The sequence below is a fragment of the Opisthocomus hoazin genome, chromosome 9, assembly GCF_030867145.1.
Source record: "Opisthocomus hoazin isolate bOpiHoa1 chromosome 9, bOpiHoa1.hap1, whole genome shotgun sequence".
In the NCBI taxonomy this organism is placed as follows: Eukaryota; Metazoa; Chordata; class Aves; order Opisthocomiformes; family Opisthocomidae; genus Opisthocomus; species Opisthocomus hoazin.
This window is the reverse complement of record NC_134422.1, coordinates 562,430-575,667: the sequence shown is the minus strand read 5'-3', so window position 1 is coordinate 575,667 and position 13,238 is coordinate 562,430. Positions and strand designations below refer to the sequence as shown.

The window sequence follows — 13,238 nt, the reverse complement described above, 5'->3', positions numbered from 1 at the left end:
CCAAATTGTGTAAGAAAAAATATCTGCCTGTTTATTTACATATAAAAGTCTGTGCCAATCTTCTTCCCATGCACTTAGACTTTCTCCTGAGGACTGTGTTCTGCAAGACAATGGCCACTCTAGTCTGGATCCAACCCAGCACACAGCTGCATGTGTAAGCTTTAAAACATCAAAGTATTTTGTAAAGTCTAGGTCAGTATTAAATATTCTTGACACTATACCAATATACAAGAGGAAGCAAACAATCATATTCCTAAGAGAACGAGCACACATTTAAAAAAAAAAAAACAAACACAAAACCACTAAGACTGTGTAAGTAACCATAACAGAACATTTCATAGGACTAATACCATCAGCTAGCATATAACTTTCTGATGAAAGCTGTAAGGTTTTACAAAAGAATCATCTTTTCATTACAGTTTTCATAGAAAAGGAGGCTTAATCTGCAAAGAAAATGTGTTGCTAGAGGTGCAAGGACAGAAAGGAGGAAAGGACTGGGGTGAGAGTAAAAAATACTTCAGAGCAGATACTCAAGAGACCAAAAAGAACCGAATGACAAGAGAAACTAAGGAGGTTACAGAGCTCACAGCCTGGGGACAGAGCAGTCAACAAGGTAAACCGGGCAAGCAGGAGGGTGGCTCTCAGGTGGCTCCCTTTGGAAGGTGACACTGAAGAGCTCTCGATTATCCATGTCCTCCTGCCACCAGCCAACCACCTTGACATGGGAAGGACTGACCATGGGTTCCTGCAAAGAGGCACTGGTGCAGGGGAGATCGAAACTTCTCTTTACCCTTCAATGCGCAGTGCCTGATCCCTTGTAATCATGCTGAACGAAACGGGCACTGAGCTCCTCGTACAGAGGATCCTAGTTCCAACAGGCATCAGCAAAATTGTAACGCCATAGGCAATCTGGTCTCACACAAAATAAGCATAGGCTTCCTTTTTTCTGGTAAGAATTTATGCCAACGCAGTAGGCAAGGATTCAGTTGCAATGACTTCTTATCAAGAGGTAGGATACGCCCTGTACCACAGAAATTTAAAAGATGGATTCCATATATAATAATGCAGGGCCAATGGATAAGGATGCAATTTTACAGGCAGGGGTAGTTAAGGAGACAGACCTTAAAGGGGCTGTAGCAGAACAGTGTGTCCCATGCGAGACATCACATCTACTAAACCACCAGCTACTAAAATAATCAATACTGAGTAGTAGCAGAAGTTCAGTGGAAGGCAGCTAAAGAAGCTCACAGTATGCAGAAATCATCAAGTCACTCACAAAAAATCGCCTGCTGAAGACTGGGCTTAAAAATTCTATACAAAGTGTCCAGATTACCGTTGTTAAATCACAGCCCCATTGCTCTTCAGATAAACCAATGTGATTTTGTTTCCAGCACCACAAAATGAACAATTAGAAATACACAGTTTTCAGAGTCATAATAGTTTTATTTTCTTTAACTAGCTAAAGCCCAACTTTCCTCAAAGCAGGAAGGGAAACAGAAGTCAAATTCTTTGTTTTATAGAATGAAACAGGTGTTTTTAAGTTGTCCTCACCCTTTGCACGTGTTCCTGTCTTTGCTTTTGCCTTCTGCGGAGCATTTTAAATTAAAGAATTTCCACCTATGTCATTTTCATGCTAGCTTTGTTACTGATTTTTTTTTTTTCTTTAAAAAATCCAAACCTATACAGAGAGGTTCACTGACCCACTGCTGGAGGGCTCCTCCCCACAGCTCTGCTGACAGAACAATTCGTGTACACATTTCTTAATGAACTTCAGGCAGAAGTCAGCGGGCTTTGTTTATACTGTATGGGGGTACAGCTTATCAGCGCTTGAAGAACGTCTTACTCTGAGTAAGTCCAATTTCTCCTTAAGCCGAGATACTTTTTCCTATTATATCCTATGAGAAGCTATGGCATTAGCAGTTGCAGTGATTTGCACACTGATGGTTATACTTAAAAGCAATTCTGCATCAGTCCTCTCAGAGCTAAACAGATTGCTTCACAAACCGAGCTTAGGGTGGACACACAAACAGGGCTAATAGCCACTGGGGTGGGGGAAGGAGAACTTGAGGAAGCAGGACTTCATGAGTTAGCACCAACACCAAAGATTCTGTATCACCATAACTTACGCTGGCTGGCCTAACTGATTTTTGTCTGACAGTAGCACAGCTGGAGTCAGAGAATAACATTTGTCTGTAGCCTATGAGATGGCAAGTAAGAGGTACAGATAATTCAAATTATTTAGAAGCCACTGCAGGTTATTTTGTCAGGAGCATCAGTATCATTTTGTACAGCTTTTGCCGGTTCTGCTAGGCCAAATTTGCAGAGTTATGTGCAGGGAAGCATGTGGCACACCTTCACCTTAAATTAATGCACAATGTTGTCTGATGCTCTACTACAAAAAACAAAGCATGCTTGTCTGAAGCCTCTCATTTACAACTCTTGCAAATGTACAGTCCATAAACAAGAATCAATCATCTTTTTGCATGTAGATTTTTTTTTTTGTTGCCTCCATCACTCATCAGGATTTCTAGATTTCAGTTTGAAATCTCTATCCCTAGTCAGATAAGAACGATTACAACCTTGTCAATTTGTCAGCAGTTTTCCAGGCCTCAAATACAGCCTAGTAAGAAGATGGGCTATATGGTATTCGGCTTGAGAATCGTAGCAGTCAGGAGGAACTGCAAAGCATTTTAGCAGGCCTTTACCCATGCTTGAGCAGATATCAGTATCTGCATTCTCCAGAACTTTTGTTTGTTTGGGGGTGGGGGGGTTGGTGTTTTGTGCCTCTCCCTCCCCCCCAGGTTGTTGTTTCTACAAATATTACTTACAAGCTTAGGACCTGAAAACCCACAGAACAGAATAACTGCTAATTGCCTTTTCCTTATTGGACATCCCACTCTGCTTTTCCTCACATCCTCTCACCAAATCATCCATCTGGCTGCTGCAGAGCTGCCCAGTTCTGTCAGATGCAATACCCAAGAGCAGCCCTGGCTTACAGGTGCACATATACGATGAAGCCTGGTTTTACAATTAGCTGCCTTCAGCAGCCAAGATTACTTAAGGACTTCGCTCACTGGGCACCTCCTAGCCTCCCACTGCAGTACGCTACCCCCAAACAAAATGCTAACAAAACCCCTCACACTGACACACTGGAAGCTGAGTCAATATACTGGTACAAGATTCTCTTGCTTTGCCAAGAAAAGGTTACTTTTCTTAAACCAGAATTAATTCAGTAGCTGAGCTCATACGGTAGTCCAGCAAGCTGTTGCTCCTCGAACCCCCATTTTGCTGAAACAGGTACCCAGGGAAAAACACAGCACTTTGCTGCCAGAAGAGGAGGTCCCTGTCCCCTCCATGCGTGGCTGCTTGCAAATAGCTCAGTGCAGGCACGAGAGGCAGGAGAACAGTGAGCTAGATCTGGAAATTGATCCAACTAAAAAAAAAAAAAAAAAAGCGTATGTTGTGGGGAGGTTTCTGGGGAAACTGCATTAGTTTTCTAACCTAGCTACCAGCACAGTTGCACAATCATGTTTGCTGGCACAAGGAAAGGTGGAGAGATACCATGACAGGGTAGCGTTGTCCCTTTTCCTTTGGAGCTGGGCTTGAGCCAGATTAAAGCAGCTGTGTAACCAGCAGCTTAGTGATCACCCTGAGCACTTTGCAGGTTCATTCATACCTGGTGCTTCAAAGCCATGGAAGGAAAAAAAACAAGATGAAAATGCAAACAACTTGTCAGTATCCAAACAGTTTTCCTCACTATTTTGTTTTCCCACTGGGAGAGAGAAAACTATACCCATGACAGAGCATTAATTTTGAATGCAACCATCTGTAAAAACCCTCGCTCAAACAGCAAGACGCCAGTCCACTACTTCAGAAATACACCTTCCGCTAGGTGCCACACCTCCCCAGCTCAACAATAAAAAAGCAGAACATTTACTGCTTTTTAAACCGAATTGAATTACAGTTTCCAAATTACCCAAAGTCAATTGTATCACGATTGACTGAGTTACTGTGACATCAACACAAGGGCTTGCAGTAACTTTTGAAATCAAATTGTAGGTTTTTATGGGTGGGGAAAAAAACCCACACATCTAAATAATTTCCCTTGTGAACACTAAACAGCTGCTCATTTGTTCAGTTAGCCTGCCATGAGCATTACTCTATTCTCCAATTATTTTTTTCCAAACCTTTGTAATTCCAGTACCTGTAAGGGATTACAGGTAAAGCTGGTTGCACTAAACAGTTTCCAGAAAAAAAAAAAAGACACAAAGGCAACACTGTTTTTGTGACTGATATTCATCTCCACAAACCTGCATTTCCAAGGACCAAGCATTCTGTGCCAACAGTTCCCACTTTCTAGCCAAAGTGCCTGCGTGCTCACATCAGATGCAGAAACCTAGGTAATCTTGCAAACAGAGAAATAATCACTAAAATTAAAGATAGGCATGCCAATGTTCTGCAAGGACTGTGAACATCTGTGGAACATAAAAAAAAAAAGACTCCAATATGGATTAATTTCAGAATAGATTAAACGAAGCAGAAAAACATATTAATGACTTGAAACACTGAAGGAGCACAACAGCCGCAAACCAACCAGCAAATACCCGTTAACTAAATTGCTCATCTAAAAAGCTGGAAAATGAGCACAATCATTTTAAGATATCAGATTTAAGGCTCATAAGAAACCAGGGAAGTTCACAAAGAAAACATCCCATTAGATTTTTATAAGATTTGCAAACATAATGGAACCAGTGCTTTCCAAATGAGAATGAAAAAGAAAAATCATCGTATTTTCAAGTCACATCCTGAAGAAGGTGAATAAAAAAACCCAGTACTTGTTTGTTGCTGATCCTAAAATTGATAGAGAAGTTTAAACATGTATTTGACAAAGCTTACTATTAGCTACTGGAATAAGAAATCAAAAGAGTCACTATACCGTGCAGTTTTTTGTATTGGAAAGTTAAAATGGGGTGCCTTTCCATAACATATTTTATCCCTCTTGGGCTCAGTACAGTGATAAATGGGTGGGGAATTGATGGCCTGTGATACAAAGCAGTCAAATTAGATAATGTATTGGCTGCACTGAGTGCCAAAATAAATTTAAAAAAAAGCTATGACTGTATGACTAATACCACACAGAATGAAATAGCTGTTCTTCACTGATAGTCATTCAATATATTTGCAAATCTGACAGGACCTCAAAATATTATTTTTAAGTCTTTATACTTCTATAGCGTCAAAACAAACTGGCTCAAGATCACTTTCTCCTTCTTGCCATTATTTCTTACTCTTTCCCATCTTGCCCCGGCAGCAAACTCTGAAATACAGAGACCTTGCAATGCACGGCTCTGCAGGGATAGAAGACGCTTAGAACAGCCTGTTCCCAGTACTTCAGAGGTGGTTCAAATTACCAGGGGAGGCAAGTAAGCCCCTTCATTTTCTACAAGCTGTTATCTGTGGAAGCTAAACCAATGTAACAATATCCAAATTACAGGTTAAAACCAGATGAGACCAATTAGAAGTTGATTTAATTAATCCAGTACACCTGTGGTAGAAGCAACCTTACCACTAATGAAAGTAACTTCTCTCACAGGTTCTGTGCTTTCTCCTCCCTTTATTCTAGATCTGCTTACTCCAATTTCACATTTTATTTTTCCTTTTCTGTTGCTCTCCACTCTTATTTGACCCTTCCCCTGCTTGTCTTATTTCACGATTGTTACTCTTTGTTTCACTAAGTTTTTGCTATGATTCCTCTGGACTCCTGTTCCCTACTTCCTAGAAGGAGGCCACCATTCTGGCTTGGTAACCTTTTATATCCACTTAACATAGTATGAATCATGAGATTTGCAGGCCAGTGAGGAATCACGACCCCTGTTTACATCTGCCCAGTGTTTTCCATTTGTCACATGATCATACAGCAGGAGTTCCTACTGTATTAATCCATACCCATGGCAACAAATATTACAGAGATTAAAAATTATACGAATAGCCTACATAGTTTCCAGCGTAGCAGACTACACTGCAAGTGAAAAATGAAGAGAAGACACGATATGAATTCTGAGTTTATAGGCGACTCTCCACGTTCAGCCACCCCCTACTTTTTCCCTGCAGCTCCTTTCTGAACAGAGGGTAAAGACACAGTTCTACTTGTAGTGTCAGCGCTGATCAAACCACATCAGAGCTGTCACGTGTCCTTATGCCAAGATAAAAATATGGTGCATCCCATTGCACAATGAACTGGAGAACTAATCCGGATGGAAAAAAGACACCAGTAAAAATGCAGGTACCGTTTGCATGGTTATTTTTCAGCAGGATTCCTATGCAGCCTGCATCTATGCAACAGGCGATGGAGTTGAATAAGACAACCTCTTAAGACAGCAAGAGCCGCCCACTGAATTACACCCCACACCCAAGTTTGCCTACAGAAGTATACCTGAAGCCTTATTAATGCGTTAGACAAGTATCAGGAAAAGATAAAATGCAAAAGCATTAACAGAGTAAAATGAGAATAGATGCACTTCTGGGAAGATTCAGGCAGCAATTTAATCTTGGCTTCTTTTAGCCGTTTACAGTGTCGTTACCATACCAGCCAACGAAGCAGCAAGCGTCCTAGCGCGGCTGTAAAAGCAGCGGGCTGGGAGAAGAGGAAACGGCGTCAGCCAGAAAACCCCGAGAAACGCAGGAAGGTGGTGTGTTCGGAACGGTCACCTGACTCAGAAAGAAGACCAAGCTTTTAACGCATACACTCTCTCACACAGAATCTGTTCTTAAAGTGTTTTACAGTACCTCCAGCTATATCAGCTTTTCTCGTCCCCATCGGCAATTCTCTACGCCATAAGCAGAGTCCGGCAGTACCAGAGCTTCCGAACAGTGACATTCTAAGGCACTACAGTATTTTTCTCACCTTTCACACACGCCGGGAGCTTACCAGTCAGAGTCGGAGCAGGGTGCCGGGCTGCGCGCCCGCCGGGGAACCTGCGGTGCCGGCACGGCGCGGCTCCCGGCCCCTCGCAGCCCGCCGGGGACCACCGCGGAGCCCCCGCCGGGGTCAGCTCCCGCTGCCGCTCCTGCGGCGGCCGCGCCGGCCCAGGAGGCTCCCCGGCCGCCTGCAACGGGGCGGGAGGCACTGCCCCGGGCAGCCCGCCGGGAGGGACGAGCGGCCCCAGCCACCGGCAGCGGCCCTCGCGGGCACCCCCGCCCGGACACCCCCGCGGCGGCCATTTTGCAACCGGTTGCTCCGGCCACCTGCACCCCGCCCGCTCCCACGCCGCGCACCGACACTCACCGCGAGGAGACCGGCGGGCTCCGCGGCGGCGCCGGAGGAGCCTCCCGCCCCGGCGGCCTGGCCTGGCCCGGGCAGGCGGCCCAGCCCCGCGGGTACTGCCGCCTGCGGGCACAGCACAACCCGACACGGTCCCCGCGCACTGCGCCGAGGAAACAGCAGCACCTTCCACTCCGCCGCCTCACGGCATCGGTAACCATAGTAACCTCAAGTCGTGCCGCCATTGGCGGGTTTAACACGCGGCAGTAGCCAATGGCATGCCGCCTTGTGCCGCGTCTGGCCAATGGGCGCGGGTGCAGGGCAGGGCGCCGCGCTGACGTCGCCAGCGGGGCGGGGCGCGGCCAGGCGGAGCGGGCGGCGGGGCTCGGCGGCGCCGGCGCCACCACCGCCACCATGGAGACCCCGGGCTAGGGCCCGCCGCCGGCGCGCTGAGCGGGGCCGGCCGCTGCGCCCCGCCGCCGCCCCCCCCTCCGAGCGGTGAGTGCCGGGGGCGCCGCGCGGGCCAGGCGGGAGGCGAGGCGAGGCGAGGCGGGGCGGCGGAGCCCGCCGGGGGCCCGGGGCAGCGGGGCCGAGGAGCCGCCGCCGCCGCCTCGGGAGGACCAGCGCCCGGCCCGGTCGGCGGCGCCGCCTGCACCGCGGCCCTTCTGCGCGGGCAGAGCGCGGCATGCCCGGCCGCGCAGCGCGGGCCCTGCGGGCGGGGGCCCTGCCCCGGCCTGGGCACCGGGCACCGGGCGGGCGGGGGCAGGTGCGCTCGGCGGGGGTCGCGGCCGGGCCCGTCGCCTCCAGCCCGGCGCGGCCGCCCCCCCCACCCCGCTCCCGGGCCCGCGGCGGATGCGCAGCCCGCGCTGTGGGCCCGAGGGCGCCGTCGGCGCCGCGGGCGGGAGGCGGGAGCCGCGCCGCAGCGGGCAGGGCCGGGCCGCGCCGGGCCGTACCGCGGGCGCTGGGCTGCGGAGTCGGGCGGGGGCGCGGCGGGAAGTGCCGGGAGCGGCGGGGCGGGAGCCCCCGGGTCGGGAGGGGCGGCGCGGCGTGCCCGGCGCGGTGTGTGTGCCCCGGCGCGGTGTGCGTGCCCCGGCGCGGTGTGCGCGGCGCAGTGCCGTCTCCATCCCCGTCCCGAGGCGCGCTCCCGCCGCCGGGCAGGGTCGGGGTCAGGCGCGCTCACGCTGCCGCGCCCGCGCCGCTCCGTGCCGGGGTTCGGTGCGCGGGGAGGGCGCGGGGCCGCCCGCCGCAGACAGCTCCGGGCCGGTCCCGTCCCCTCCCGGCTGGCGCGGCGGGGCGAGCGCTGAGCGGGGCGTTGCTGTAGCGCCGGGGTTTGCCCCGCAGACTTTTGTACTCTGCTCCCTTTTTTCTTTCCTTTAATAACCTTCTGCTCCCTGTTCATTCGACATTAGTCATCGCCTGGCGACCGGGCTGTGTGCAGGGGAAGGCGTGGCTGGGCGTGCGGTGGCGAGGTTTCGTGAACTGGCTTCGCAGTTTTTTCAGCGTTTCTCATTTTTTGATACCTTGGAGTCAGGTTAGGAGAAGACGAGGCTGGTAGCGTTTTCCCCTCTCGCTGGTGACTGTGCTGTTGGGGTAACCACCAAATAATACCTTCTCAGAGGTAAAAATACGGGAACGTATTAGATGTTCTTGTTTAGTTTGTGGAGACGAATTCTGCCTTGCCCATCACGTTTGAAGTGGGAGGAGCGTGTCTGGGGGCAAAAGCTGGTTGCTGGCACCGAGGGCTGGAGTGTCTCGGTTGCATGTTACTATCTTGCATGCCGATGAATGTAACCCGTCTGTGAAAAGGCAGGTTGCAGTAACCTTCTCCTTTGGTTTAAATTGCTACTTTGCTACTGAAATGAGTTGCTGTTAATATTCTTTAATTAAGTTAGAACAGCTGATGGGCCTTTTCCAGTGAAAATGTCTTTTTTCCTTTCATCTTGTTAGATGTTAAGGATAAGTAGCAGTAATAATAATAGAAGCTCCGCTACAAAGCACAGTTGAGTAAAGTTTCGCGAGAGAGCAGTCTTCTGTATATGAGAGGAGAATTTGGTCTGATTTTTCTTAGAATGTTGCCAGTAGAGCACACCTGTTGGTGTTTGCTTTTTTAATAGTAAGGCAGGGTCCTTTTGTGATGGACAGATGAACTCAGTCACACAGCGTAAACAAGGGAAGCGGTATGATACATGGCTTTCTTCTAGCAGCTCTGTATACTAGCAAAATAGCATCTGTAATGCGTTTCGGGGTGTATTTTTGTATTGTATGGTAACATGTGCTATGTAAAAATAATAATCTTAATTAGTAAGCTGTGTCAGGTGTTTGGTATCGGAAATCTGCATGCATTGTGAGAGAAGCTTCAGTGGAAGAAACAATATGCAGAGTGTTTAACAAAAACATGATTAACAAAACAGGAGACAAACGAGAACTTCATGTACTTCTGCTTCACTTTTTGTAGATGGTTTAAATACATTTATAGCAGATGAAAGGCTAAAGCAATTCTAAAAGATGGCACTCTGTGGGTACTGTTGTAATTTCACTGGGTTTTTTGTCTTAATTGTGCTGAAAATGAGTAAGTTCTGCAAGCATTTATCTGATTGTTTATTTGGTGCAATAAAGCACTGACTAGTTCAGGGATCTCGGTGAGCTTAAAGTTGTTACAAGCGTAATCAAAAACAATGGGTTTTATTAACAAAACATAGCTATTGTAATATGATATGGAAAAGACCCCTAAAAAGCAAGCAGAGCTCGTGATACTCCTCTGGAAAAAGATACCTGTGAGCTGGTTAGCCTATGAAGTTATTTTGTGTTGCTCTTGTTGACTTCTTATTTTTGATCAGTCAGTGAGTCTGGGTTAAAATGGGATTCCTTGGTGTGGGAAGCTGCGCTCCCTTTAAGCCACTTACGGCGTAGTTAGCCGAAGCAGTCCCCACAAGCAGAGGGGCTTTTATGAATGGTGCGCGGGGTCTGCGGTGGCCGGGAAGCTGTGACCTGGGCTGCTGGTGGACGAAAGGCTGCCGGGCTCGCGCCTTCGGAGCAGTGACTGCGTTTGCCAGGGGCTGGTGGGAAGCAGCTCGCAAGGGCTGCTGAGAAGGAACGTGTTCTGTCGTCTGGGGTGAAAGGCGCCTGTACGTCTCCCCAGTAACTCCGGTTGCTGTGGGTCAGAGTTTTTGGGTAGGTTTGTGGGGGGGGTTTCTCTAATGAAGATAACATGGCGTGTACTGTCACTCTGAAAGCAATCTGAACTGGTTTGAACTGTACAAACTGGGGAGGGGAAGAAACTGAGCTAGCCTAAGTTGATGCGCAAGCGAGCAGAGCGCCAGGCGCGAAGCTGGAGTTCTGGGCACGGCTGGCGAGCGCTGCTGGCTGCTGCTCCTGTCCGGGCTGCAGCCACGGGGCCGTTCGGACGCCGGCGACGACTGCGGGCAGCTGCCACCCGGAGCTGGGCCGAGGGCGCGGGCTGCGGCGCAGCCTTCCCGCCGAGCCGGCGTGGCTGCGGCACGGAGCGGCTCCGATCCGCCGCTGCCCTCGCGAAGGCCCGTGCTGTGCCCCGGTTCGGTGGGTGACGCTCCATGTTCCATTCCTCCGAGCAGAACGCGTGTTTGTTCTGCCGGGGCGGGTCTGGAGGGTGACGGGGTGGGTGAGGGCAGCCACAGCCCGCTCTGGTGAGCCTCCCGAAGCTACTGCTTGCCCTGCCCCTCGTCAGCGGAGGCCTGCGCGGCTGGCACCAGCAGTCGGGCCTCGCTGCCCGCAGCACCCCGCTCGCTGGGCTCAGGAAGGGAAGGACGCCTTCGGCTGCATGGCAGATCAGTGCGTTTATTTTCCGCTGGTGAAACCCCAGCGCTGTCACTGAAAGGAGAGGCTGGAGGAGAAGGCTCTGGTAGCGGTGCCTGGCAGAGGCCCGACAGCTCTCCGAGCGGCGGCCGGGCCGGAGGACAGGCCATGCCGGGCCGTGGGCCTGCGGCGGGGGCTCGGGGCCTGCTGGGGCGCAGCCTGGCCGCCCCTTGGTGGGCTCGGGGCCGCAGCCCGCAGCCCCCGGAGCATGGCAGCCGGGGAGCAGGGCTCCGTCGGGCAGGTTGGCCGGCCTGCTGCAGCCCTTGCCCTTCCTCCCCGGCGCCCGCAGCCCAGGCCTCGCTTCAGGTGGTCCATGGAGAATTTCCGTGGTGCGCTCTAATGTTCTGGTCCTTTTTGTTGCATCCCTCTCTTGCAGGCAAATGAAGACAACATCACCTAGGGAAAAGTTAGAGAAAATCCATTCTTAGGGTTTCAGTATTTTTAAACAAGTTGCCTTTTTATCAGAAAGTTAAAACAAAAAAGTTAGGCATACTTTCAATGTACAAGTGTTTTCCTCCTATTGCAATTTTAAGATATAATGGTTACAAAAGAAAAAGAAATTACTGTTTTTCTCTAAAATGTCTCCATGGCCATCCCTTACAGATCTTCCCCCTGCACCTTTTTTAATTTGCATAGCATTTTACAAAGTTCTTGCCTAGCACTAGAAGTTAAAGACCAGTCAACTTCCTGCTTAATGATTTTTTAAAATAATTTAAAACATGCCTTTATTTTAGCGGAGAAAATAAAACTGTGAGCTATTATTTTGTTTGAGAGTGACTGATTCATCCTTCAAGGAAGAATTAAAAGACTTCTCCCTCCTCCCCCCCCTATAGTGGGGCCTTTTGCTTATAAAAGTCTTGTGATCTAAGGGTTCTAACTGAAATGTAGGGGGGTTTTGTGAACCTTAAATCAACATCATAGCCAGTCTAATACTCTGATTGCTATTGTGATTAATTCATTATTAAAAGAGGGAAAAGGAATCTGTTGTAAATCCTTTGAAGGTGTACGAGCTGGAACTTGCTTTCTGCATCACAGCTCAATGGGGGGATTTTTAATGTGTTTATTGTTTATACAACCATGGGGTGGTAATTGTGGGCAGTGAATAAAATTACCCTTTAGTTATTGGATCTGCAAAGCAGATGGTTCGTAGATATTCTGTGGGTTGTACAATTAGCTAGCCTTTCTTGTTTATTGGAGTTCAGTGCTCCAGGTCCCCATTCCCTCACGGGTGAGGCACATCTCGGAGCATTAAGTGAGAGGGCTTTGGGGGGATTCCCTTGTCTGGAGAGTGCTTGTGGTAGCTGGCAGCAGGACAAAATGCATCGAGAATGGCTCTGGACAGCATCAGTGCAGTTCAGTAAATGTCCTGAGCTTAGCTGTAGCCATCTCCAAGGCAGCAGGAGCAGGGGGGAGAATGTCCTGCAGGGAGGGGAAGGGGCTGAAGGCAAGAAGGTTGGAGCAGTTTTTCCAGTGCCAGGCAGGGTAAGAAGTAGCAGAGATACGGGGAACAAGTGAGGAAAGGGAGGAGCGGGAGCATGTGGTGCCAGACATTGCTTTTTCTCAGGTGAGGTTCAACTGTAAGGAAACAAGGAAGGAGCATTAGAAACATTCTAGATTTCTGTTTGTTTGTGTGGGTGCAAAAAGCTTTTCTTCTCTTCACCTTCTTAACGAAACCTCGTTATGACACACAAGTGGTGTGGAAAGCCTTAGTCTATCACCTGTGTTACACTTTTAATATTTGTTAATAAATGTACTCAAAAGCATTTGCATTACACGTGTTCAGATAGAAAGCATCTAATCTGTATATTAATTTGCTTTAAATGATTCCACTCATGCAATCTCTGCTGGGAATGCAACGCAAGCAGGATCCTTTCCAGCTTGTTGCGGGTTTGTCCTCTTCCTGGGCAGAAAGGCGGCAGCAGGCAACGCATCCCTGGCACTCCGGAAGGAAATCCCAACCCACGGTCATCACCTTGTGTGGGCAGAAGTCTCTGTCGTTGTACAACACGTGAATGGGGTATTTGTGCATTTGTTGTCAGGAAGGTAAATCTGATGGGTGAAAACTGGTAAACTGGTCAGCGTTCCCTTTAGCCTGTTCCTGGGGAGTATGGCTTACGGAAGCTTGCTGGTGGTCGGGACGTAGCCT

General features: G+C 49.3%; 1 protein-coding gene across 3 annotated transcripts in view; it reads left to right on the top strand.

Moving 5' to 3' along the window:
- Nucleotides 1–7,661: 7,661 nt before the first annotated feature.
- The window catches only part of PKP4 (plakophilin 4), a 97,947-nt gene continuing 92,370 nt past the window's right edge, over nt 7,662–13,238 (top strand). For all 3 annotated transcript variants that reach the window (XM_075430028.1, XM_075430030.1, XM_075430027.1), the window contains exon 1: nt 7,662–7,759. The gene's annotated coding sequence lies outside the window, so the exon portion shown is untranslated. The remainder of the gene's footprint in view (nt 7,760–13,238) is intronic.